Below are 25,868 nucleotides of genomic sequence, written 5' to 3'. Positions count from 1 at the left end.
GAGATATTTTAAACAACTCGGTGAATATACGTCATAGTTTCAGATATACTTTCAAAATATCAACTAAGTCTCTACATATGATCAAATTAAGGTAAAATGAACTTCAGCTTGTTTGCGTTAAGACTGAGTATTTTGTGTGTCTTCTACTTTCATTATAATTACTCCCAACAAATGTTAGTTAGAATATTGGCCTGCCCTAAAGCTCATTAATTTCCTTCCAAAATAGAACTTTATTGTACAAGATAAAAACCTAATGAAGGATACAAATATGTTGTAGAGTAATTAAATTAATTTCTTATGTACACAGGTATACAACTGCTACCTAAATGTTGCAGAAATTGCCTGCAATGTTATTGAATTCAATGTTACATTGTGCATACACAGCATCTGCTACAGAGCATGTCAGCATGCTAAATGCATGAAGTGCATCCAACGGATGGTAGTTAACCAATTTTCATCTAAAAAATAATTTAATATGGATCCTGAACTCCTCACCCAAGGTGGTCATGTGATATGTAAGCATAAAAAACAGCAATAAAAAATGTGATGGACAGCATTGCAATGACAACCTTCTCAGTGGACCCTGCTTTACAAAATGATGTCACACATTAAAGTTGCAGTTTTAATAACATTTTAATTTATATAGAAAAAAAAAGTTATTTTATGAACCTGTCACTATGTCATTGAAACATGAGCAATGACAAAGTGGTATGAGACAAATAATCTGAAAAAGAAAATCAAGCTTTTTCCAGTGCTGAATGCAGAATAAACTGCTCAGTCAGAAACAACCAATCAGAGCCAGAAGGACGGTCTTAGTGCTGTGAATCATTCTTGTGTGTATGCTGCTCACACTCTCCCCCCTGCTCTCTGCTATGCTACAGCTTCTTCCTGATAGTACAGCCTGCCACTCATGCTCAGGCTAGTTAGCATGGTGACTGTGGATAAACAGTTTTCCTGCAACAGTAAGTTGTTTCTCTACCATTAGCACATTGAGCATCGCATACATGTGCATAATTGACAGCAATGAAACCCTCCTCCTGGCTCTGATTGGTTGTTTTGACCATAAGCAGTGCATTTCTGCAGATTGCAAAAGAAGCACTGGGAGGAGGAGGAGAAGCTTGATTTTTTTCACAGATTACCTGCCACATATATCACTTTCACAACATAATGACAGTTTTAACAATTATGTAAAAAAACAAACAAACACATTTCTATAAGAGGTTTGTACTGCAGCTTTAACAGACCTAGTAGGACTTGATGTTTCATAAAATGTGATTTATGTCCTTCCATTTAGATACAGTGTATATAACTGATTTTTAGATACAGTGTGACAGCCACTTACATCTCATATCTCACAAACTTCCATAGTTTGTAATTTCAGCCAACTTGCTTTTATTTATGAACCTAGCTAACGGTTTCATTTTCTTTTACTCAAAGATTGTTTATTTAAGAACAGCCAACATCCCAGAGAAGTGGCAAGATACATAATAGAAAAGAGAAGCAATTTTATTTCCCTAACAGCTTTAAAGTGGTTGAGACTTTTAGCGTTATCTTCTAGAGTAAACTACATCTGTTTGTCACCATGGTTGTTGTCCTTTTCTTCCTCCTTTGTATTAATAACTGATAGTTTATATTTGTACATAGTACTACACTGGTGTCTGTGAGAGAAGTATGGAATTGGCACAGGCCTCCATTCGAGGACATTCTTTGCTTTGTTTATGTGTATTTTGTGTTGGTAACTGCTGCCAAGAGCACCCTGTAAGAAAAAAACCTTGTCAAAGATGTTTCACAACCAAACCACATCGTATATAGAAGAATAGTTCACTCTTCAATTTCTCCAAAAGTAGGCATTTACGGGAAGTTTCTTGGAGTAAAACCAATAAATCCACTTGAATGTACTTAAATGGGCTGCTCTAGAAAATAAACTCATTAACTGTTCTCAATTAGCCTTTAGGCATGGTTGGGTAATGGATCAGTGTATTGAAGTCCTTTATAATAAAATAATATATTTCAGCCAGGATCAAAATTATAATAATTTCTGTTCTGTGCCTTTGCATCTGAGTGATAAGAAGCGGTGTGCTGTTACGACAGAGTAGTAATACGTTATTATAGCAGATAGAAAGACAATCATATTGTGGCTCGGGTTCGTTTTTCTGAGGCTTAATACATGCATGCTTTATTCCAGAGTGAGTTACCGAGCTGTTGTCACTGTGGGTGACAGTTGATGGAGTCGACTTTTGTTCTGTATGAGCATCAGTGGTGACAAGAGGCAGCAGGTGTGTGTTCAGTTCCAGTTTTGAAACTGTGTGGGGGACTTTTTTTTTCTGTGTGTATAGATACACGCCATGGGCTGTATGCATTTGTTATTTTATGCATTTATGCATATATATTTAGTGCTAGACTTCAGGCAATGCAAAGAGAAAAACATTCAGTCTGTTTCATACTGCTCCTGTGGGAATTTGCCACAACCTACACAGACACACACATCTGCGGCACTTTTTTTTTTTCACAGCCAAATGCCCAGTGGCTCAACAAACGTGGAATTTGTAACACAGAAGCAGCAACTGTGCTCTCTCAGTATTACAATCAAGGCGTGACTTTAAGAGATCAATCTTTTGCTGTTACCAACACTTGGATCAAGACGAGCCATTTTGAAGGATTGATTCTGTTTTGAATCACTGGACCCCTTCAGACAGAAACTACAATGATTAAAGTGGTCAACCAGCTGTCAGCTCTAACTTGCATTGAATTAGAAACTTGTCCTTTTTAGTTCATTCTTTTTACAACCGATTACATACAGCTGGACCCATGAGTTCAAATCTATACTCTTGAGGTCTTTTTAGAATAAAGAGTGCTTTCAAACAATAAGACATTCGCACAAATAATTGACCTTGTAAATATATGGTCTGGAAATAGGTCACTGACAAATTGTAATTCCTCTAGATCCATAAAAAAGTCTTTATTCAGTTGGTTTGCAAATACTAAGATGGATCATATATTGGGTTCTTCTACGCAGTAGTACTTGAGTATTCAGATTCTTTATATGACATTTCAGGAACCTACTAGCTTTAAATTACTTTGGAATGCTGAAATGATTCACTATTCATTTCACAATAGCTTTGTGGAAATCATCATTTTGTTTTTTTTGTTTTTTTAGTCAATTGTTTATCCAGATCACATCGACTTAGTGAAGCCTTCGTTCAAATGTAATAACGTTAAAGAGCTGTTTGGAAACAAGCTGGCCATTTTGCATTGCATCATCCCGAAGGAGACACTGCCAAGGTGTCATGGTGACTCTTTTCTTCAGCAGAGTCTCTTCCCTGGCCTGGATTCAGTCGCCACAGTGATAAAATGTTACACAGGCTGTTTAGAGGTGATAGTTTATTACTTTTATCCTTTTCATTTCATCATTTTTGGTCCAGGGTCACTTTTTATTTTGTTCATACACAACTTGTAAAATGTTTTTTATATGTTTTATATGATTTGCTGTTCTATGTTGTTCCATTACATTTACAGGTTTTCTGCTCATACGTTGTTTTCCTGGCTATGATGGTGGACTGAAGAGTCTCTGGTCACTACAAATGAAGCAGACTCCAAAGTTTAATCAGGATTTCTTGATATAAAACTAAATTGATTTGATCACTTATTATTTTTGTGCAAAAACTGAGAGTGAAATGGAAACATTTGGCATAGCATCTGTAAAGTGTTAGGGTTTTAGGTTATTTTGTAGTTTGATTTGATTCTAGTTTCTTTATTATATAGTGTTAGTTTATTATTTTGGTTAGATCATCTTGATCCTGCTTTTCTTTATTAGTAATTCTTGTTTAATATGTTATTTCTTGTGTCTGGTTATTTTTAGTTACTCTGGTTTAATTATGTCTAGTTTTCTTTTCTGTTAGATTCATTTCCTAATCCCATGTGTACATTCCCTCAGTCCTGTGCTACTTCCTCTCTCTCTCTCTCTCTCCTCAGTCTGCCGTTTGCTCTCTTCTCTCACACCTGTAATAAGTTAGCTAATCATTCCAGGTCCATTCGTTCAGCATTCAACCTTCCAGTACTTCAGCACCTCTTTCTCAGTCATTCCTTGCTGGTTCCTTCTGTTGCTTCTCTGGTTTCCCTGCATTCTCCTTGTGTCTCCTGGCTATTTTATTTATTTTTTGTTATGGTTTATTTTTGTTCAACTCTGGAATCCTGTATTTTTGTAAGTTTGCTTTTCTCATAACTTTTTCAATGGAATATTCAAAATCACCCTCTGCCTCTACCTCTCGTCACTTAAAAATACCCAACATAACAAAAAGTAAGAAACAATTGTTATACTAAAAATTAAGGTTGAATTTTATACCTATTTGCCCTTTAATCTATGGGGCCTTGATTTATACGAATAATGTGTAAAAGTTAAAACATCTCCAGCTCCACCTTTTCAACATTACATAAATAGATGTATAATACCCAGTGTGAACACCCAAAATGTAATAATATGGTTAAGTGGTCAAGTAAAGAATGGGGATATTTACCTGCAGACTTGGATTTGCCATTACTCACCCCAGGTATCAATATATAGCACAGATTTTTGTGACAGCACTGACTTGCACTCCCTTGTACTTGTAGGACTGCACCATATCTGGAGTCTATCTCCACTGCTATGAGGACTTTGTTGTTTTAAAAACTCTGCAAATAACACAAAGGATGTGCACATTTGTGGCACAGTAAAATATGTCTATTTTACTGTGGAATAGCTGCTGGGAGGAAGGAACTTTAATAATACTCCTTTGTGTATCTAGGAAAGAAAGAAAGAAAGAGAAATAAAGGGGGATTTACAATTATATATGTTTCTACAGACATTCATTTACTTTACCTTCTGGTGCAGGCATCACAGTGCTGTAGATAAAATAAGTACAGTGCACATTGTTGATGAGGCCAGCTGCAGATAGTAAGAAACTTGATGAACCACAGCCTCCTGCCAGAGCAGGTTTAAAGAGACCATGTCCGGGGTGAAAAGAATCATCTACAGTCTTTACTGCCCACCTCAGTGTCCAGGAGACATGCAGGTCCTGCAGGGAGTGCAGATTGCAGCCAATCATCTTCCCAGCAGAGTGGGTGATGTGTTCCAGCAGCCGGCTCGTCCTTACAGTGGCACCACCCCTGTAGTATTGCAAAGTTTCACCATCTGAAACATTTACATGAGGTATATACACACAAATTTGAATGTGGCAAAAAAATCAAACAATATAATTGCAGGTGTAATCATGAGTTTAATGTGTTTCTGCAACTCAAGTTTTTATGAGTTTCGTCAAGCAACACATGATGGGGGAACCAGCACTCTAACCTGGCCACTCTGCATTGAAAGAATGTAAGAAATATGAGAAAAGGCAAAAAAGCATCCTGACTGATTACAGTTGTAGATGTTCCTGCTCATACAGAGATGCTTCCCAGCCAGTGATGCATGACAGAATCTTCATCTGCAGCTGAGTTATACAGTCCTACTCAGTACATTAGAATATTCGTTCATATGATGGCTGTTATTTTTGAAAATAACAACCTTTAAGCAGGTATTAAACATACTTGAGCCCACATTTCTGCTTTAAATATGTTTTTTTTTTCATGGCCTAATGTAATATTATAGTTTTAAATGTCATTTTTTCATTACCTGTAAGTGGAAAATCATCATATTTAATAGAAATAAAGGCTTTCAAACATCTACCATTGTGAAAATAATCTACCTAATTTGTTGTACTTAATTAGTAATAAATGTCTTTAAAGTCATAGCTTTTCACTTCTATTCTGATGTACTAGTCTAACGAGAAACTAATGACTCATTGTCTGTCTGAGTTTAAAGTGATCGTCAATTGAAAGTAGTTGAACAGGAAAGGAATTGATTAAAACAAACAAATGAAGACATTTGCCCAACATTCTATAAGATGACAATATTTTGATGTTTCAAGATGTGTGAGCTGATAGAAACACCCGGGTTGAGTTGGAAACATTCACTGCACCTTTGTTTGTCTTGCACATTATTAACCTACTTGATGCCAACATCCATACATCACCCCCCACCCCTCAATCTGTGCTGCAGTCATTTTGTGCAGGCAGGGACATTCATCATGTCTTACACGGCAGACAACATCAGTTAGAAACTCTATAGTCACCATTTGAAAGGCCATTCACACGAAGGAGTGGGCTGCTATCTGCAGCTGAGAACAAGCCGTCACAGTTTATGTCCAGCGAAGGGGAATATGTCAAGCCCTGCACTTTTATGTTGTAATTAAAGCATGTGTGGGCAGCCCTTTTTACACAGGGAATGTAGAAGAGATGATGGGTTGTGCATAGAGGGAGATAAAAATGGCTAGCCTTTAATTGGAGCCTATCTTCGCTTGTTGTGACTGGATGGATGTAATGGAACTGCATTTCTGAGAAAACTACAAAAACACAGCCGGCATATGCTTGATTTAATAAGACAAAAAACTGATGATTATACGCACTACAAATAGTAATAATAATAATAATAATAATAATAATAATAATAATAATAATAATAATAATAATAATAATAATAAATTTTCTGAAAACTATTCAAATCAGCTCTAGATTTTTACAAACATTACTCCTCGTAAGTAGTATTGACGAGGTCACATTTTCACCTGCGCATATGTGCTTTGTAAAAAAAAAAAACAAGAATGAGAGGAAAAACAAATTTGACTGTAGTTCACAAAGTGTAACAAATTGACACTGTGGGGATATTAAATGGTCAGGATAGTAAAGGTTTTCTGTCACAGATGGTTCATGTCTCAGATGATTAGAGCCAAGCGGTGGGACAAAGCAATAAAATTGAAATAGAGCACAACAGGAGTTCAGTATTTAGTTGATGTGAATCAGACCAAACTACTCATCAGAGACATCTTGGGAACCTTTACATTGGCTGAAATGCAGGCTGCTTGACACATTCAACCCTCCACTGTCACTTACTGCTTTGGTCAGCTTCTCAGATAGCCCGCTTTAAAAAGCTCCTTTTCTTGGCCAATGTCTTCAGCTGGAATACATTTTGCTATTTGCATTGTTAGATAATGTGTTTCAATGGTGCCATTTGTTTCTCTCACAACCAGCAATGAAACAAAGGAACCATCCATGTTAAAAAACTTTGTTTTGATTTATTGTTATTGTAGATGATCAATTTTCTTTCTTTTCTGTGACTATCTTTTCCATACAGGAAAAGGATTCTCCTTGAAAATTGTTTTTATTTTGTCACATTAAAACCACAAACTGTATTTTCTCTGAAAAGTGTGTTAGTTGCATGTAGTTGCATTAAGCCCCTGTAAGTCAATGGTAAACATTTTGCTTAGTACATCAAGAGACTTCTGTCAGTTCTTGTTGCTCGCTTTGGAAGTCTGGATGGAGAGTAAAAGTGAATCGCAAAAAAAGTCTTTCCACAGATGTAGGTGCAGACTTCGATTGAGCAAATCGAACTTTGTGCTGTAGCTCTGGTTTCACAGCTAATATCGTTCTTCTGAGAAAGAAACTTTTGCTCCAGGCACAAGTCTCTCTCAGGGTATTTTTTTCCTAGGATTTACCTGGTAGCTCCATGCACCAACTTGTGTCCTGTCTCTATGGCACGATGCTACCACTGCTAATGGGGACGATTTTCCCATCAAATTCTCATACCGCTTTAGATTCGTTTTTCAAAGCAAAAATCTGAAAAACCCTCCATGCTTTCATTTCCACTTCACTACTATGCACTGCCTATCACATAATGTACAAATTAATTTATAATAAATCTGAACAAACTATGACGGTGCAGTGTTTTTCTGCTGGTCTTAAATATGCTAATAACTAAGATTTGGATAAAGCTTGGATTTTTTTCTCGCCTGTGCTATACTATATTGACAAAAGCCAAGTACGCTACTTATTTCAGAATCTTTTTCAAAGGGTTTCTGGTCCTCTACAAATCTCTCTTGCTTCTGATGGCTGAACAGACAAATGGAAGATGTTTAAAATACCTAATCTCGAAAGCAAAAAAGTTAACAAATTTTGGTTTATAAAACACTTCAAAAAGCAAGAAGGCCTTCAAATGATCAATTTCTTACAAATAACTCTCCAAAGACAACAACACAAAATAAAAGTAATTATGTTGTTGAACTAAGTCCTATTACTTTTGGGTTGATGTTGCAAATATGAAGCTAAAGCAATTCTGACTGTTGTGAATGATTATTTTTTTGGTCATATTTTGGTCTTTTGAGCTCTGAGTCAGTTATAACCAATTTTCTGCCTGCTTTATACAAGTCATATCATTTCCAATAATATTTGCTAACCTGCTGTAACCGATACATCACCTTAATTCCAAAGTACAAATTCAAGAGACTTTCTAAATTATTTTTCTGATATTCTATGTTCTGATATTTCAAATATCCCAATCCTGTGGGAATTTACAAATGTGCATGTCCAAATAAAATGTGGTGACCAGGTGTTCTGTCAGATCAGCGTACTTGTCAGATCTGACAGCTATAACTGTCAGACAAGTATATCATGTCATTACCGCATGCTTTATTTAATCAGCAACATAACATCATGACTTAATGTAGATCGTCATACACTTTATTAACAGCTGTATGACATCTTGACTTAGCGGTACAGGGAGGCGTGTTTTATAGTGTTTTATAGTTGGCTGTAGCTAAGCTAGACCCTGCTTTAAATACACTTTGAAATCAAGACAGTGCATCAAGTTATCATTGAAAACTATTGACTTACTCCTCTAAGTGCGCATGCGCACACATGTGTACTCAGTGCATGTCAGCGTTTGATAACCAGACAACACAGGCGCTTGTGGATAAAAACTGTCGGCATGGCACTTGGTTTTAGCTTGAAGGTAACGACCACCTGTTTGAGTCATTTGTATGAAAAAAACTGATGAAGGCTTTAAGACTTCTGGAGAGATGCGTTGAGGGCACAAAGTGTAGGTCCTGAGGGAGTTGCGTTTAGCTCTATTACAATGCTTTTTTTTTTTTCATGTGGGAAATGTTCCAGACTCGCCTCAGTATTTCTTCTTTAATTACAGCTAAAAGCGACACGATGTAGCATTGTCTAAATTTACATTAGTCAAATGCAACGTGATAAACAACAACTCAGGTAAAGTTAGCCTTCTGAAATTCCAGGTCAGAACGGACACAACTTTATCATCAACCCAGCATGCATTGCGCAGGTGAAAAATGGCGACCTCCATGGCTGAAAATTTACAAGATATACATTTAAGTAATTGAGTTTTTCGTATCACAAACAGATTTTTTTTTTAGCTAATATGAACACTGCAACATCTGTAGGTCAAATTGTTGAAGTAATTGTGGATCCCTTTTTAGGCCACGAGCTTCTAAAACTTACAAAATGGAAAAAAGATTACAACAAATAAGATTAACAGAACATGAGAACTTTTATCTCTGACAACATTTTAAGGCAGTTCATTATTCTGCAAACAGATTTAGATGAAAATGCTTAATTCTATAGATGTTGCTGTCTCTTGTGTGTGCTGTTGCGCACTCCCACATGGAGGATTCTGCTATCTTTCTGGTGACCCATTATTGTTTAAACGCTTCTCTTCTTTAAGACATAGCTATAAAAAAATCAAATGTTTCGGGTTACGACAACCTTTTTCTGGGTTGATCATTGACGGCAAGTTTTGCATGCAGTGCTGCATCCCATCAGAGTGTCATGAGCGTGTCTGCTCTATTGGAGGGAAGGCACCATAGAGCAGAGGAAAAGAACAGCTTGAGGTAAAAATTAGCAGCATTTTGCGGTTTCAATGTTTACTCGACTACCATCAAATATTTGTCAGGATCTTATGTTTTGTTTTGGATTTTTCTTTTTCCTTATCTGTTTTCTGTGTTTTATTTTGTTCTTAATTTGATATGATCGATCAGCCATGTTTTTTTTACTAAGTTCAGTCTGCTCTTAGTTAGATTACATTTATTATTTATTCCTTGTGTTTAGTTGTTGTTTGTTACAGTCAGATTAATTTTCCTGTTCAAGTATGAAAGCCACAACGCTTGCTCAACTCGTGCAAGCAAACCGCGGCAGGCAGACTGATGGGAACAGCCATTTCTTTATGAACAAAGAATGAAGTTTGCTGAGATGTATTTGTGAACAAACCAAACACAAAGATTTAACTCATAGCATCCAACATTGAAGAGTATTTTTTTTTGCACTTTTACAAAGTAAACTTGCCAGTTTTTCTAAATCCTAAATTTAGATGTTCAATTTAAAACAATTTATTTCTGATTTAATTATGAAATCATCTAATAGCAGGGTCATTCTCAGTAAACAAATGTTAGAACAATAGCTCTTTTGTCTGTGTTATAATTTCAGATTTTATGGGAATGAGAGGGGAGGATAAGCAACTATTTAGTACAATTATGCCTTGGGTCGGCTCTGAATGTGACCAGCATTACATAGCTTGCTTTAGAACCAATCCCATATCTGATTAGTTGACTAAGATGCCACTGCAGTGAACAGGAGATATTCCTTTTACCGTATGGTAGGGGAACAGTGTTTCTGCCTGCTCTCTTCCAAAACGCCTGGATATATTTTAGAAGAGAATGGCATAATAAGCTCTCAGAAGTTGATAAATATCTGGTGGCCTCTGGCAGAAAACTGAAAATTGGAAAAAAAAAAAAAACAAACTAATTTTAGCAAGATAAAGATCTAAAACAGCAATGCTGGTTTACTTAACATAAAATTAACCTGCTCCCATGACCAAAAAAAATCTGTGTCTTCTGCTGAAGAGAAGAAAGCATCACAAAGGATGGTGTGGTTCTGGTAAAGCTAATGAGCTGGTGCAAATATCAATGGTTAACCTTTCTGTAATCTTCAATCTTTTAAAATGTTATAGATGACGGCTGCGTTTTGTTCTCAACGCCTCAGAGGTGCCCACAGTTGTCTAAGAATTGATCTAGTAAAAAAACCTATTTCTGAATACAAGGTGTAGAACTGAATTTATTTGAATGAAGGAATATATTTTTACCCTGGTTGCCAACAATTCCTTCCTACACATTTTTCCCCTTCAGAATATATATATTTTTCTTTTTACTTGAAGCAGAATGGTAACAAAAAAAGATGGAAATTTAATTTAAAATGAACCATAATGTTAACCTTAAGGTTTTGCTTCTTTGCTGCTGTCATTGCAGATGCCACTGCGTCTTATACATCGTTACCCAATATGCCAGAAGCCTGAATCCTTGGGCGGACTCCACTGCATAGGCTTCCAACCACAGTTGATGCCTGCTGCCATTCAGCCAACCCACACATCATCTTTGGCAGATCCATGTTGACTCTATCTGTTCAAAGACTCAATAGTCTCCAGCTGCTTCTTTGAGGACATCAGAAAGAGAAAGGAAAAGTGGAAAAAAAAAAAAAAGATTGCCGGGGTTTGAAAATCTTGCTCCTCTGATGAATTCCCTTTTTTTTTCCCGGATTCTGATTCTGTGAAGTGAAAAAAACCTGAACTGACACCAACCCTAAGCCTTGACACAGCGGGTGAAATGTAATTGAAAAAAACAAAAATATTGGACACTTCTTCCAACGAGCCTCCCCGCAGTGCTGAGTCACAGAAGGTGACATGCGTCTCATCCTACCATGTAGCCACAACAACTTGAGGAAACCTCCCAGAAACTTTTCTTCCAAACACTCAGCTATTTTTAACAAGCTGATACACAACACTGAGTCAATCAGCTGAGAGGAGACTTATAAAGTGCCACTGGGTTATTACCAGCCTGTGCACTTCCTATTTACATCTTTAATCTTTGTTTTCTGAGTAATTATCTTTTTAATTAATGGCGACAGAGGCGTGAATTCCTCCCTGCCACCTTCTTCAGCTCTTTCCTTTTTCACCGCTGCTAGAGACACCTGAAACCAATTAACTACAACTGATATAGTTATGGATTAGACACAAGAAGAGCTGGAGTGATTAGATGTAAATACAAAGAGAGTAAAAGGCGACCAAGAACAAAACAAGACCAAGAGAACGAAGAGGGTGAAAGAAAACCCGCCGGTCAACCTGGTATTTGATAAAAAGGAGGATCAGAGGGCAGCGGAGGATATGGCCAGATCAAGATGCCAACACGCTAAGATAATAACTAGTTGTGAGTCAGTGGGGAAGATTGACTGCAGGAGCCCAGAGTCTTGACTGACAGGCAAAGGACTCATTGCCATTCTTTGTGCTGTGCGAAGCATAGCATCACAGAGAGGGAGAGGAGAAACTCCTGGCTGGCTGCCACAATCAGGGCCAATTAGGAGAATTTGATTATATGCCTTAATCTTGGCAGTCAGGTGGAAAAGCAGTCAGACGGAGAAAGAGGAGGCTGAGCAGGTGCCACCGATACACACCATTATCTCCGTCCATCTCTAATTGAGTTTGTTTCTGCCCCTGTGAGTGTCTCATCTCCAAACAAGAGTTTTAAGTGGTGGAGTTTCCTCAAGAGAAAACAGGAAAAGAGGGAGAGACAAAAAAAACCCCACTGTGTTTTCCTTTGGAGATATACAAGGACTGTTTTCTATCTCCCTCATCTCTTTAAACCTATTTTCCATCCCTCCCTCAAGATTTATCATCCCAGTATGGACTTGTCCTTTCTGGAAGTTTCCCTGCAGCTTCCTCTATCTCCATATTGAGCCTGAGATAAAAGCAAGAGAGGAACCGATAGGCATAGAAGGGAAAAGCAGCAGCAAGGTACTGAATCCGTGGAGGACAGAGCAGACTTTATTTCCTTCCTCAATCTCAGACACCCCGAGGCTCCTGCCAAGTGTCCCCAAAGCTGCACTTCCTCTTTTTTAAATTTCCTCGTCTCCCTCGGAGCCTGCTTCTCTGCTCCCCTCCTTGTGGATCATACGCTCCATCCTGGACCTCACCAAGATTAAAGTGGCCCCAGTTATCCGAGGAAATCCTTTGATATCGGCTCCCAGTGTTGTCATCATAATTCTGTGAGTACTAAAGACGGTCTTTCTATTATTTTTCTCCTGCTTTGTTCAATGACTTCTTCTTCACCATAACTGTCCACCATTGGTTGTCTCATTTTTTTTTCTCTAACACTGTTTGGAGAAATCTGAAGACTTTACACTGTGATACAGGATTGCAGTTTTCCTACTGAGTCTTAATGTTGTTTGATACTGTAGGTATTGTTCATCTTTGATTTTTACTTTTCCTATAAACATTTCCCTGACGTAGTTGTTTTTGGCCTGTCTCAAACTACTTACCAAATTTCACTTCCCTTTTTATAAAAACCTCTCAGTCCATAAACTGTAGACAACATGATTGTACAGTTTCAACAGAAGCACAAACAGTTAGCCTTGGTAAATGACCAGTGACACAAGAGCTTTAGACAGCTATTTATCTTGTTTAGCATCATCCAAAACAACAAATAAGGTTACAAAAATGCTGCCCCATTTTGTGTTTGGAAGTCTGCATATACAAATTTGACCAGTTGGAAATCCTACAAGAGCAACGGAAAGGTATTTTGATTTGAATGTTTTACAATGTTGGGAGAAAAGAAGCAAGCAGACTGAGAGTTTATTAGTTTCAATATGAAGTGACTTTGGAAAGGCAGATTCAATCAAGCAGGACATAAATATTCTGTTCTTTTGTTTGTTTCTATGCTTTATTTTTTTTTTCTTTTTAATTGGTTTACCATTGCAAGAGCAGGAGTCCATTTCATCCTTAGCTCCATAGTGAGAGCTCGTCTAACCAACTCCAGTGCTAAACTGATTCTTGTTTAGCTGCAGTTCTTTTGTGTCTTCACCATCACTACCTCCAGTTTTGGTTCTGATCAACTGGTTCTTCCCAAGCAACATTTCCTACCTGGCTTAATGGAAGAACATCTTTTGCCAGGACCTAGGGACCGGCTAATGACCAACAACCAATCAAAACGTTATTAGTGAATTGTCTAAAACTCTTTATTCAGTTTATAATCTAATTTAAAATGAAGAACGTTTAAAGCACGGATGTTTAGCATGAATAAAACATTTGCTGAGCATGAGAATAGCACAAGCTAAATTTTTCTGATTTTATTCTTATTTTTTAATCGCCTGAAAAAGATGATTGAAGGATGTCTTTCTTTGGTGTAAGGAAGACAAAATTGACATCCCTTTATTTTAAAGGAATTATCGGAAGTACAGGAAGGAGGATGATTTCATGAGTTTAGGGGACACCCAGAAAATCCTTCTTTATAATCAGCTAAGATCACAGAAGTGGATATCTAATTTTTTACAAACTGCAAACAGACGGTAACAGTGGTTTAAGAAACTGCATGTCACAGGAGTAGAAATTTGATTCCACTGAACTCGGCACCTACTGGAAATATAGTTAATATAGTGTAGAAAAGCTCGAAATAAATTAAATTGCTTTCTTAGTTGTGCAATTTCACAGAGACCCAGGGATTTTTGCCCATTCTTCTTTTTCTCAGTCGTTCTCAATCCTCCAGGGTCGTGGGTCCTCAGGTGTATTCATGTCTTCAGCTTACCCCACTAGTTTTCTATTGCATTTTGGTCTATGCACTGAAATGACTGTGGGAGCAGGTTGATTTTGTGCTTAGTGAGTCATCTCATTTCTGTGTAAATTTGGCCAGACTATTATCCTCAGATAAGAGGATAAGGGTTTAATACCAAAGTATTAAAGCAGCAAGGCCAAATTATTATGTTTTTGTGATACTCTGTGTATTTTTCAGTTTTACATCGTTAGAGGAATATGTGACAAGATTGACATTCCAGCTTTTATCCTTTGGTATTTCCATCTGGGTCTGACAGACAGCTTAGAAAAAACACTACTAGGATTTGTAAGAGAACACCCCGTGTTTACAGGAGCAAATAAATTAGAACATATGACTCTAGGTGTCCGTTGCACAGGTGTGTTATTGTTATACTGAACATTTTACTGTTTGGTTTTGTCTTTACATACTGATTTTTAGTCAGAGGTGTGACTAACATGAAAACCAGAAAGCTGTCTATGGCTGAAAAACAAGCAATTGTACAATTAAGTGAAGTGGACAGTAAAACATTAATGTGACTCACTGAACGAATATTAGCCAGTAAAGCCATTTAAAATGTCCTGGGTTACTGAGTTACCAATGGGTATTAAGCTACAGACACATAAACCAAGTTAAACCTCAGCAGTTAAAGATGGAAACGTTTTAAGATAATTTGAGAGAATCCCTGAAACAATTATTAGTACCAGCAATAAAAAAAGCAGGATTAAAAGATATGGATGAAAGTACAGAAGAGATAAACCACTTATAAGGAAGAGTAATCTGCTCAAGGCGTGGGTTTACATTACTTTTTCTTTTTGGGCAGGACACTTCAATCCTTAATGATGATATATTAAACAACAGCATCGACAAAATAAGTTCTGAAGTGTATAGAACACAATAAATGTGCCGCTTTGAAGAAAGATGCAACAAAATAGATTTGGAGAGAGAACAATAGTCTTACCAAAGGCAACAAGCGGAAGGTTTTGAGTATCCCATTAAATACTTGGTAGAATTAGCAAACTCCACGTTGACCTAATCTTTCTTATGTGAAGAGGATTTTTCCTGGCATGGGTAGTAGCTTTATTTTTTACTTTGCTAAAGTGAAAGCTTAAAATACCAAACATTGTTCAGGCCATGCTGACAACATCTAGTCCGTCTCTTTCATTTGTGCTGAGAGGCAGAGTGGGAGTGAAAATCACACGGTGCCAGGAGCAGCAGTATTAACCATTATCATCACCAGACACGACAAAGTTGGGTGCTGTTTTTTCTGAATGAAATGTCACTCTCATAGTGTTGCTCAGGATCGCTGCCTGTCGGAAAGTGTTCCTTCCTGAGGTGAATGGGGAGACTGCTGGTGTGTGCCAACTGATGAGGACATTTCTTTAGAGCACTCTTTCATCGCTTTGATTTTGCTCATCTTGACCGTCATAATCTGACCGTGTTATGAATTATGTTTGAGATCAGAATCAAAGTCAAGTGCCCTGTGCTCCAGTCTGATTGCCAGCATCTCGGGAAGCTCCTGGTTTATGTTAATTTCTGTGAAATTTCAATTGCAGGTGATAATCCGTTTCAGTGAATACAGATTTTTGTGGCCTCCATAACATGGTGGCAGTTCATGAATTTTAGCTTGACGTTTATTTATTCCATTCTATTTAAAAAAAAAATTTTCGCAAAAAAAATTAACAAAATTATTTCTGATTTTTCTTTTTTACTTTCCTAAATTGAGTAAACTTTTGTCTTTAGTAGTTGTGAGTGGTTCTTACAGAGTTGCTTCAGTAACTTTGATGTGGTTGCGACATGAAACCAGAAATTTGAAAGGACATTTGAGACTTTATATCTTCCGTTTCAGTTCATATTTTCTGAACGATTTGTCTTTGAAATCACAATCTGTTTCCTTTCTGTGTTAAAATTTCATGGAAGCCTTTGTTTCTTTTTTTTTGTATTATTTATTCATAGAAGATGTATTATTTGAACTGCCACTGTAAGTGTTCTTCAAAATACCACAAAGACTCAGGGCTACAGCTTTGCCTTGAATCAGGGAACTCTGTTAACCATATAACAAGTGAAACATAGGATTGATTTAAACGTTTATATTCAAACATTAGTGTTTTTTTTGTTGAAACTTTTTCAGAATGTGTCTACTGGTGATTGTGAGGGCATTTTGCGTTAGGAATTTCTCAAATCGGATGCCTGTTTTAAACCAAGGTAAACTGAGAAGACAAAAACGTTTTCTGATTATCGTCATAAATGCATTTAGCTGATAAAGAAAGAAAAAGTGTCTTGGTTTTCTTTGGTATCACACCAGGGCATGAATGGCCACACGGTTACATTTTTTCAAATCAAATTAATAGTGCAGATAAATAAAGTAATAAAGTAATTGTTTCTTCTTTGCTGTTGAATATCAAAGAACAATTATCTTCCGCTAGATGAAAACAGTTATTAGCTAAAAACACTTTAATTAAAAAACAGTTTTTTGCACTCAAATCATAATGCCTCGCTGTGACAAAACTTTGATTTTGTCAGCTTACAAATGCTTAAAAGAAATGAATGGTTTCTTCAGGAAAATAAAGCTGAATTTTTAAAAGTTGAAGACGTCTAAAGTAGAACCAATATCTTCTGGAAACGTATTTGAAAAATGCCGCACAATAGTTTTACATGTATGGTTTTATAATAGAAGTAGGATACGTACAGATTACCCTGACATATGTGCATTATATGTTTAAAGTGTGCACTTGTTACCATGTTGAAAACTAAGCTTTTTTTCAGTCCACACTTTATTCAAAGTTACACTTTTAACAGATATGCTTTATGATTAAATGGTATAAAAATTTATCTGTGATTTTTACCAGCTGCTCTTGTGAAAGTTACTTTATTAATACAGTGATGTCAGTTATGACTTCAGCTTGTCCAATTAATTTGTACTTGGTGCTCATTTAAATACCATTAGTGTGGCCAGAGAGTTTTCACTTTTCCACACTTTCAGACAAAAACCTGAACTTCACTTTTTAATCCAACAATGTGGCTTTATATTTGATTTAAATTGCAGGCACAATTCTCAGTTAAAGGGAAAACCAGTTTTAATTAAAAGTGAGGAAACTTGTCAAATGTGGAGATTTAATCTTAAACTATTTGACTCCGAGTAAAAAAAAAAGATAATTCATCCATTTGTCCTCCATTAGCACAATATTTGATTTCCCTTTTCTGTTTCTCCTTCTGTCCAACTTCAATATGTCCTCCATTATACCTCTTTCATCCAAATGGATCTCCTCCTAAATCTGCCTCTGCTCCCTTCTACAGGTGTGTGTTGAGGTGCATCATTGTGGGTGTTTGGTCAGGCGCTGTACTCACTGCATTCAGTCTTTCATTTCTTTGTGTGATCACACTAAAGGCATCGGAAGTAATGTTCCTGTGTGGGTAGATGGAATCAATAAGGTTTTCTTCAGCCATTGGAAGTCTGCATGCGCCTATTTCTTTCTGTGCATGCACCATGAGCAAATATTTCTGAGTATCTGAAGTGCTTTAGGGAGTGTGAGTGTTTACTTTTGTTTGAGAATTCTGATTTGAAGTAACCATAAGGAGCTAAATGATAATGAGTTCCAGTAAAAGCTGATGTGTAGACGAGTTAAGACCATATATATATATTTTTAACAAATATTTTGAATTTTAGTGAAAATGCAAAACATCTGCAGTACTCACAAAAGGTTAGGAACATTCAGATTCTGGATTTCATCTAAAATTCACTGTAAGATTTATACGTCGCTTAATGTGAGCTTCTCTAAACTTTTAAATGCAAATGTCCAGTTGTTCAGTGTTTCATTACTTTTTGCACAATTTGCTTTTTTGTAACAAGGAACTTAGCGGAAAAATTTACTACAGGTGTTTGATCCATGATTTGGCCAATACATTTCCTGGTTCAATCAGAATTGGTTATCAAACATTCCTCATCATCCTGCTGTTCACATTTTAACATTATGTAACCACTGCGAGATTTTAAACAGGATGTTCTGAGATGGAAGTGGCCACTGAGCTCAGTGTCGGTGTCATCAGCAGGTGTCTGAGATGAAGTGAAACCGAAACAGCCACAAAAAAGCATAAAAGTGGACGTCCTTTGACCACATGCCCAATTTATGAAGGCTTCATTTTGTGGAACCAGATGATTGCTGGGTTATCAATGATGACAGTCCTCGTGTGTAACTGTGCTCCTCCACCCACAAATGCATTTTCCTTACTAATTGGTCACAGTTTGAAAGTATTTCCAGTAGCATAACTTTTTGATAAAAAGCATTGTTACATTTAACATATTAAGTACAAATTTCCTTAATTTTTTTAGCTTAGTTAAGATAGAAATGAAAACTTCTTGATTTAGTGTTTTCTTTAAATCTCCGATATTTTCAAATGTTCTCCTAAAGGTATTTCACCTTATTTTGCTAATCACTGCTGACACCACTTTGTCTTTTAAACAGTCAAAATTACACAAGTAAAATATTTAAACCCAATCTGCTTGAAATGCGGACATTCGCGTTGTCGCGGCTGAATGTTACCCATAAGCTATTAAACTCACAATCACGGAGACACTTTGACTTGGAATGTCTCTGCTCTCAAAGTTGGCCACATCCATCTTGACTCGATTAGACTCTGCAATCAGTTGCGGCTCCTAAAGAGCCTCTGTCTGGGGACGCTATTACCTGCAGTAAGGAATGGTGGGGAAAGATAACGATTATGGATCCTCCATCATATTTTCTTCCTTCGTCTTCCTGCTCATACCGCAGGTGGAGAGAACTTGGTGGATGGAGGTCTGAAGGGAGTCGAGCCCCACCCCACCGACTCTGTCTGGGCTGTGTGCTGCATTGCATTGATAATTGAGGGAGCCATATTGATATCTTGCCCTGCTGCAATGAGGGAAAATCACCCCAATTTACTGTTGATGCCTGAGAATGGAAGTGGATGGCTTTAGCAGACATAATTGTAGTTTTGATGAGAGTTCTCGCTGTGAAATTAGAGAAGAAACAACAGATTTAAATCAGAGGACGTAAGGAAGGATTAACTTCTGCTGTGTTGGATTGCAGACTATGAAAAAGTCGGCCAGAAAGTGCTCTTGTTAAGGAATTGCCCTCATGTTTCCCTAATAATATCTATTGCAGAAGCTGAGCTGCTGTAACAACAGCTGAGATAAACAAGACAAGAAGGATCAAACTGCTACTCAGAGGGTGTTAATCATTAGGAAGCTCTCATTACACCATTACTACTGTTTATCTAGGTTAGTGTTCGGCAAAGAGGTTCCGTTGCCATGGTAACCTGCGTAGTAAAATTACTTTATATTCTGTTTGAAAATACTTGAATTGCATTAATCTTTGTAGTTGGAAAATAATTTTCTTGCAAATACGATACTTGTGAACCTACTGACTGAAACATTCTGCCATTTATTTCTGTCTTCGGAGCTGCATCTGACACAAGGAAAAGGTGACTTTGAATGCTATAAGCTACTTTCTGTAGCATCGTTCTACTAATTAGGTTAGCTGAGCCTAAGTGAGAATCATAGAGAGGTGTGCAGTCCATCATAAGTAAAACAAATCAGGAAAAAAAATATTTTCTTACCTTGAAGCTCTTGGTAGTATTGGCTAAAACAGGCAGACTGAAAATAATCTTAATTTCACCAACATGCTTCTTCTGACTGGAAGTAATATTTCTGATGTGAAGTGGCCAGAGTCCTGTACAGTTGTCCATCCAGCTCTCCCTCATTAATACCTTGTATATATTCTCCTGCCCACCATTATCTGTGTATGTCGCATATACTCATCCCACTTTACAATAATTCATTAAAATTGCATCAAATGATGTGCAACATATTGATTTCCATTACCCATCTCAGGGTTACATTTATGGCTCATCCATGGATGGTGGTGCTGCTCCTGTGCCCTAACACCTGTGTCAATGTTCTCCTCCTCCACATTTATTCGGTTTCTGTGTAATTGTATCTGGGTGAGAATCCCGAGGTAACATTATTAGCCTTCAGAAAGCTTGTGATTGGTTCTCGACTATTGCTGTATCAGTTTATTTAAAACACATTGGGTACTAACTTTTCATGTGTAACAATCCTATCTTGTGAACAAACGGCTACAATATTGTATATAACTCAATACAAGATTCAGGGAGATATTATACTGAGTAGTTTAAATATGCTCTATTGTTAAAATGTAAATAAGATTTTAAAAAAGCAAACATTTTTGCTGTGCTGAGTGATGGAGGTCAACCTGGAAAGACCTTAAACTCTAACTTGTTGAAAAAATTTCTTTCAGCTGTGTTTGTCACACTTTCAGACTGTTCTGAAATTGGTTATTACCTTACATTTATCACTCCTGCGGTGATCATTAAAAAAGGTCAGCTTCTGTGACAAAACACAGGAAAAAAGACCCAATTCAGAGCAGATGTTGATTTATAGTCAACCTTGGAAAAAGGTCATTTTTTACTTACAAGGAATTGTGTCTGTAGTAGAAGCATGGTTGAATTATTCATTAAGACTCCTGAAAATCAGATTTGACTCTAATCAAGAGGTCAGAGTCTTTGTTGTCATAAATGCATTGAAACATTCCTACTTCGTCCACAGACACAGTATTTCAAATGAGATAAATACGTAACATATTGGATTAAGCATGAAACTAAAGACAATTTCCACAGTGCAGATGCTGAATGACAGAGAATGTGAGCAGATGGGTGTGGATTACTGTGGGAGAAGTAATATCACAGGTAACAAATTATTTATTGTAATTTCTAATATGTCAAAAACAGAACCTTGCCAACCAATTGCCTAAAAAGACAACACAGTCAAGTCTCCTAACTTTCCTACAAAGCAAGCCATCCACCATCCTTTATTTATGTCACCAAATGCCATCCATATTGCTATGAATATCCCAAAACTTAATATTCCTAGGTCAAACAATAAACATACCATTACTGTACATACCTCTCCACTCTCTAACCTTTTGACCTCGTTTTCTTTCACATGCAAACATTAGGTTTTGCTTATCTTGCAGATAAATATTCAAATCAGTACATTGGTTTAATGAAGATTCACAAATCGGATGGCTTTTTTTTTCATTATAATCTTTTTTGTCTTGTCTCTCCTCATCTCTGCCAGATGTTTGAAGTGTAAATAGGTCGTCTTGGAGTGTGTACAGTTTATTTTTTAAGTTTGTGCGCTTACTGCAGATGTCCTGTAGAGAGGTGAAGTTTATTCACCCAATGGACTGTGCAGTCTTAATCACACACCATTTGTTGACAAGTGTTGGAGGAAGATGTATGCTGAGTGATCGGTTCAGTCAGGCTGAAGAAGTAGAACTGCAGGAGGGTGCTGTAAATCCCTCTTTGCTTGTTGATGAATGGGGAGCATTTTACGAGCCATGCATCTGCCTGAAGGTTCTGTGTCAGAAAAGAACCTGATATTCTAAATATAGAAAGTGGTAAATACAAAAAAAAATACTGAAGATGTTGGCTTATAAATGCCATGGTTTTCTTTAACAAGAATCAAATAAAACTGGTAAAATGGTATTAATGTCTCTAATAAAGCTAAAGGAAATCATCATAGATGGTGTGAATAGTGGTTCACCAGTTTGGTTAGAGATCTGCAAAGGAATATGCAGAAACTTCGTTAAAATTTGTATTTTTTTAGTTTTTATTTAGTTTGGCTTTAATATGATGCATTAAATCCAAATAGAATATTTAAAAACATAATAACAAAACTTAAAAAAGTTTTTAGTGAACACCTATACTGACTGCTTGCTTCGCCGGGAGAGTGATTCGGTCATCAGGCTTAGAGTGATTCCTTCAGATGTTAAGTGTCAAGGTTAAAAAGGTATCCAACTATTCAGAGCAGGTACTTGGTGCACTTTATTTACTTTACAAATGCATGTAAGCTACTGTTTGTACTGTTTCAATTAAAAGAAACATGTTTTCTCACCACTTCTTTGATTCATTTTGTCCAGCTGTCGACTTTTAAGTCTGTGTCCATGTCCAACCAGAGTCAGGTATTGTGTAGTTGGTGCTTTTAATCAGTTTTCAGTTAAATTAATTCAGTCCAACTCTATAACAGTCACAAAATGTTACCAAAATCACTCTGTCCCTCTAAAATTTTTCAGAAAATCGCAAAAGTGTATTGAATTGTATCGTTTGCTGAATATCGCAATATATATCGTATCGTAAGCAGAATATTGTGTATCATATCGTGAGATTATTGTATCACTACAGTCCTAGTTCTCCGTCTGTGTGAAGATGCTAGCAGTAACGTGATGGCTGTCATCAAATAACTCGCATAAAGAACATTTAAGAAACATTTTCATGTTTCACTTTTTCTCTACTTCCAGCTTTATTAGTTATTTTCTTCTTTAAGAAAATAACAGATTTCTGTCACTTCAGCTTTCCACTTTATCCTTACTGGCTCTTCCTGTTTGTTGAGTTCCATGTTGTTCTGCTTGTTAGCGCTCACCTCTTTGCGAGTGTGGTTCTGAAAGTCCCACAGGACCGTAGTTCTTTTAATCCCACTTTCGTATTTTCCATCGTCTGCACATTTATTCCAGTAAAATGGCATCAGCTCCTGGACACTACTACTTCGTGTTGGATTGGCTCATTGAGGTACCGTGGCGCAGGATGTGCAATGAAGCAGTTACTCAAAACAATGGATGTCTGAAGTGATCTTTCTAAAATGAATAATAACTCAACTCAACACATTTTTCACTTCGACTGGCAGAAACATTAATGAACAACTCTCTGACTGGTGGATGATGTTTGCCTGTTTGATTTATCTGTTCTGGGGGATTTTCTCTGTATGTCATATCTATTTCTACAGATACACCATCACCACTCTATGATAGCAGTATCTATCAAACTCTGCCAGTGCCTGCTATGAACATTAGTGCTTCAGCATTATCAACCTATAGATGGATGCACCAACCTGTGCATGCTATGTGTGTTGGAGAGGCATTCCTTCACAAAATATGCCTGCCCCAACCTTACCATGAACGCTCTGGTATCTCCCAGTGGCCCTGATCTTATTGATCCTGCGTCTTAAGTTTGCCTCAGGTGTGAAGGAAGATGGAGAAGAGATTTCAAAATGTAAGCTGAAAGAACGACAGCTCAATATATGGAAAGTTGCCCAGATTACAGTGTTGATCAGGTAGAAAGAAATCTTTATCTGACCTTACTCAACTCAAGTATGAACATTACAGAATTTAATGAGCCAGCTTCTGACTTCAAACGATTGGAAAGTGTTACGAAGTTACGCTTGGAGGACCACCAAAAACGTGTTTGGAAAGTCGGTTCTCATGCTTGCAGTAAAACATCAATATTTTTCATCTTCTGACTGTATATACTTGTAATGTGATGCAAAAAGTAAAACTAATCCAGCAATATTTTTATTAACATTTCAGGCAATTTAGGTGTGATACACAGAAAACCATTTCTGCTGTATGTTTGGACAGTAAGTTTCAGTGTGTTGCTAAAACAACTCCTTAATTTTTTTTTTTTTCAGATTACAAACACAAATATAAGTATATTTTATGATGATTTCATTTTGCAGACAAACATACAATTATACTGTCACATAAAAAAACAAACCTCTTAGCTTTGCACCAAGACTATTTTATTTTTTTGCCCTTTGCAAAGTAGTTTTATTATGTCCCAACTGTTTTCCAGCCTCCACAGGTTTCTTACCAGGATTACCCTGTATTGAGCTTCCACACTGTCACCACCTTCTCTGTGACTACAAAAGAAAGCTGTTGTGCTGCCACCACCAAGAATAATGTTTAGTGTTAGTTTTCAACCATGCACAGCATTTTGATTTAAGACAAAAAGGCCAGATTGGGTCAGCTATGTTTTATGCGTCCCCTAAATGGCTTTTAGCAAACTGCAAATAGAACTTTTGGCTTTCTGTCAACAATTGCTTCATTTACGCCATAATGCATCGAGGTTTGTGGAGTGCACAACTAATCAGTACTGATATTGTTGACTAAAATGATCTTACAAATACTTTGTAAGTGCACTTAAATAAAACCCAATTTGGAATGACAATAACTAATAAATCTTTATGCCGATAAATTCAAATTAGTTTGAAATATCAAGGAGGATGAAATGCAACCTGATCAAAATTGAGTTAAATTCTTTCCATTTAGTTGATGGAATAAATACTACTCTGAGTAAATTATAATTTTAACACCTAAATCTGCTTCACACAAACCCCTAACTTTATTCCCGACCTCTGTGCCGTGTTCTTCATGAAGCTCTTTGCTCATTAATGTACTCCAGGATCCATCTGAGTCCTTCAGATAACAGCTGTGTTTATGACTTTGCACACAGTTTGACTCTGTTCATAAATTAGGCAAATTCTGAAGGCTGTTGGTTGTTCTTGACTTTTTTTAAGGGCCAAATACATGAAGGCCAAATACACTTTTTCAGATTCTTGTGTGTTAAATTTTTAAAAAACAAATCTTTTTTTTCCCGTCGTTCTTACAGTTATTTCATTTAGAACAGGACAATATAAACCTATAACAGGTTATTAAAGTGTGAGGAATATCAAAGCTATTTTTTTGTAATGCTTCAGATTCAGTTTCTTGTGGAATCATCAGTTCTAATTAGAAAAATGGGTTGAGATTATTTGAATATAGCTGAATATCCATAGATGTTGCGGCTACAGATCAGACGTTGGGAACTATTATGTCTCCCCTCGCAACTGCATGATAATTACTCAGCTCTGCTTGGGGTTAAAATATGCAACCCGCAGTTTTAGCAAAACAGCAGCAAAACAAAGAGGAATCACTTGGACAGGGTCAGCTATCTCTCTGGCGTTGCATCACAAAAAGTAACATCAGGTGGTGTTTTCACTTTCCTCTGGGATTTGGGGTATTTTCTGGGGCACAGTTTGCTAATGAGCAGGGCACAGAGCTTTAGTAGAGCACATGTACACAGCTACATTCTTTATTTTGCTCCTCAGGTCCTCTTTATGATTTATTTCGAAGTGTACCTTGTTGGCGTGACATGAAGAGTCATAAATTTTGTTCTTTGGTCTTAAATGTAGCGCATCACTAACGCAGCATACTTTATAAGTATGACTTTTAGTGATGCACCAAATGGTAAGGACTACTGCAAAACCCCAGAGTAATACGTCAGCTATTCACAGTAAGAAAAACCACAAAAATGTCACACATGGTTTAGTGTGTTGGGCTAATTTATAAACCTCAAATAACATGGGGAGAATATGGGATTATCTGAATAGCGTTGAAACAAACAATTTATCTTTTATTTCTGTACCACTATTTTCAATTATTTGTGTTAAAATCATTGAATCATAACAATCATTGTTAAAATCATTATATTTACTTTTCATCTAGT

At 36.8% G+C, this 25,868-nt stretch overlaps 1 protein-coding gene across 3 annotated transcripts in view; it reads left to right on the top strand.

Moving 5' to 3' along the window:
* The window catches only part of LOC103472527 (glutamate receptor ionotropic, kainate 5-like), a 201,173-nt gene that overhangs the window by 2,996 nt on the left and 172,309 nt on the right, over positions 1-25,868 (top strand). Inside the window, exons 1-2 of one of the 3 annotated variants that reach the window (XM_008422226.2) lie at positions 8,711-8,857; positions 11,166-12,954. The gene's annotated coding sequence lies outside the window, so the exon portion shown is untranslated. Of the gene's footprint in view, positions 1-8,710; positions 8,858-9,731; positions 9,756-11,165; positions 12,955-25,868 lie in introns of those variants that run through there. The other 2 variants (XM_017307584.2, XM_081612224.1) reach the window with 2 other exon arrangements.

This window comes from Poecilia reticulata, chromosome 11 (assembly GCF_904066995.2).
Source record: "Poecilia reticulata chromosome 11, P_reticulata-male-v2, whole genome shotgun sequence".
Classification (NCBI taxonomy): domain Eukaryota; kingdom Metazoa; phylum Chordata; class Actinopteri; order Cyprinodontiformes; family Poeciliidae; genus Poecilia; species Poecilia reticulata.
Note: the sequence above shows the minus strand (reverse complement) of the source record. Positions and strands in the feature narration are given on the sequence as shown.